Source organism: Protopterus annectens, chromosome 2.part0 (assembly GCF_019279795.1).
Source record: "Protopterus annectens isolate FY-2018-M chromosome 2.part0, PAN1.0, whole genome shotgun sequence".
NCBI classification, from domain to species: Eukaryota; Metazoa; Chordata; order Ceratodontiformes; family Protopteridae; genus Protopterus; species Protopterus annectens.
This window is the reverse complement of record NC_056728.1, coordinates 1,183,952,389-1,183,955,385: the sequence shown is the minus strand read 5'-3', so window position 1 is coordinate 1,183,955,385 and position 2,997 is coordinate 1,183,952,389. Positions and strand designations below refer to the sequence as shown.

Sequence of the window (2,997 nt, the reverse complement as noted above, 5' to 3'; positions counted from 1 at the left end):
GAGATTTTTAACATAGCTATAGAATGCTTTATGGTTGTTTTTAGAGTCAGTGATGATTTTGTTTTCATAAATAGCTTTGGAGGATTTTATGAGGGATCTCAGTTTCTTACTGAAGCTGACCAGGGAGTTTCTCCAATCATGGGATTTTACTCTTTTTTGCAACAGTTTCTTTCTTCTGTTGTAGAGTTTGTTTATGGCAGGGGACCACCAAATTGGCTTCCTTTTTTTGGAGGATAGCATCTTGGTTCTGTTAGGGATTGCACGATCCATGCACTCATGTAAGTGCTTATAAAGTGCATTTGTGTAGGATTCAACAGTCATACCTCTATTGTCTGTCAGCATGGGTGTCGTGAAGTTTGCCACTTCTGTCTTAAGAAGCGTGAAGTTGGCTTTGGAGACATTTTTTACTGTGATTTCCCTAATGGGGGGTGGGGGAGGGATGTGGATGTGTAGACTGATTAGCTTATGGTCGGATCTGACCAACAAGGAATTGACCTCTGTTGTGGAGCACCGGTTGCCCATGTTGGTAATAACCAGGTCTAGGATATTGCTGCCCCTGGTGGGGGTGTGGATAAGTTGATCCATGGCATTGAAATTTATGAATTCCAGAAAACGTTGAGCACAAGAGTTGGTACATGAGTAGTTTTCCCAAATAACAGCCCTTGCTGGTCTGGAACCCAGGAACCTGTAGACTAGAGTCACAGCACTTAAGCACTAAACCATTTGAGCTGTAAAGAAGAAGGGAACAGAGGCTCTGATGAGATTTGAACTTATGACCCCTGTTTTACTAGACCAGTGCTCTAACCCCTGAGCTACAGAGCCACTTTGCCTTTGACTTGACTTTAATATTGATTTTATTTAATACAAAAAGCATCACACAATTTCTTTTTTTAAGAATTCTTCTCACCTTTAGACTACTGTCATGTTTATTGTAGTACAGCTACTATAACCAGTGTAGGTTTGTTTTGGATTTTTCTAGTGTACATCTTGAAGCTTTGAATATGGACATTTTGGCAAGGGACAGATTTGAATGTTAATCCAAGTATGTAGTCCATCTAGCCCACTGCAAATCATGTCCTTGCTACTACATCGGGAAAACCATTACGTGTTTAGCAAGGAGGATTTTCGAACATACTCTTGCAATACGCAAGAAAGATATGGACAATGCTTTAGCAAGACATGCTTTGCAATGCTCAGACTAAAAAGTTTAAATTTTTTGTCCTGAATAATGTCTTGCAGGTGCTTGGAGACAGATTTTGGTGGGGGCATTGACAAGATACTTGAGTGCTGAGAACTGGCATGGCAGAGCTAACTTAGAGCAGATTACTTGCCGGGTTTAAATGAACACATCAATACTAAAAATATTTTTTGTATTTTCAAAAATTACATTGATGTGTTGTTGGTTTAGCTTTTATATTTACATGTATTTTCATGTTTATGTTTATTTATTTGATTTTAGTGTATATACTTCTTTTTATTAAGTGAAGTTACTTTGAGTGAGTTTAGCATACTGATTTCAGCAACCAATCAGTTTGGTGATTCGCAAACACACCTTTTTTGTTGTTAATATGATTTTTTTTGTTGTCAAATAACTTTTTTGATTTTCTTTTTAAAGTGCTGAACATTTTAGCTTGTATTTCTGATTAAGTTCTGTGTAAATAAATAGGACAAAAGTGATAAAACACAAGTTTGTGTTCGGAAGCCTTGCTTTAGTTAATTTACTGGTGTTGCAATTGTTATTCGTTCTCTGTTTTGTGAATTAAATACTTACTGACTAGTTCACACATAATAAATGTGTGCTGTTTGTTGCAAAATTATTTAAACTTGAAACAGTTTCTAATGCCAAGGGATGATGGGGATATCAGCAAAGAATACTGATCATTACTCATTACTCTGTGCTGCTACACACTGCCAACTTACTGAGAACAAAGAATGAGGTAGAGAAAATGCAAATAAACAAATATTTATAAAAGCAAATGTGTGCAAGGATGACACACGGCAGGCACAGCAAGTACAAATAAAATGAAAGACTTTAATATGGTAAGCGCTTTCGCACCCAGGAAAATTGATGCTTCTTCAGACAGTTTAATCGAACAAAATAAGTGATTTAAATAAGAACATTGATTAACATGAATCACATATTGTCCTATCAGAAACCATTGCCAATTAAAAAAAACATCACTAATAAGCATTAGATCTGTTCAGAATATATCCTTATCTTAAGGTACATGCCTTCAAATAGGGTTTTAATGAAAACTCCAGCCAAGCTAGAACTTCCAATGAGTGACCTCCCAAACCTCCTGTAACAGAGGCATATGGGATATATGCAAATGACCCTTATGAATATCAGGTATTTCAGCTATATGGCGATTCTGATTGTCCATGACTTTTACATTTGAAGTTGTTTTAATCGACAATTTCAGGCCAATAAAGCAAAATCCCACTAGCTATGAATATGCATATTTCAGCCTTGTCAGCATCAGAAAAGCAGAGTGTTTGACTAAGCATAAGAAACACATGGCTGTTATACCCAGCCGATGTCCATTATCATTAGGGTGACTGCAAAATATCCCAACTAACAAATTAAAACAGAGAGTTAGAAGGTCACACTGAAAAACCAATCAGAAAAAAGCTAAATGAAAACTCCAGCCAAGCTAGAACTTCCAATGAGTGACCTCCCAAACCTCTTGTAACAGAGGCATATGGGATATATGCAAATGACCCTTATGAACATCAGGTGTTTCAGCTATATAGCGATTCTGATTGCCCATGACTTTTACATTTGAGGTCGTTTTAATGGACAATTTCAGGCAAATAAAGCCAAACCCCACTAGCTATGGATATGCATATTTTGGCCTTGTTATGACCTCATCAGCATAGCATAAGCAGAGCATAAGCAAACAACTTCAAATGTAAACATCATGGGCAATCAGAATCGCTATGTAGCTGAAACACCTGATGAGTCAAACACTCTGCTTATGCTGACGAGGTCATAAC

At 37.0% G+C, this 2,997-nt stretch overlaps 1 non-coding gene across 1 annotated transcript; it reads right to left on the bottom strand.

The window, feature by feature from the left end:
* Positions 1-749: 749 nt before the first annotated feature.
* On the bottom strand, positions 750-822 carry TRNAT-AGU. The gene has a single exon. It is a non-coding gene; the product is annotated as a tRNA-Thr (tRNA).
* Positions 823-2,997: the final 2,175 nt, after the last annotated feature.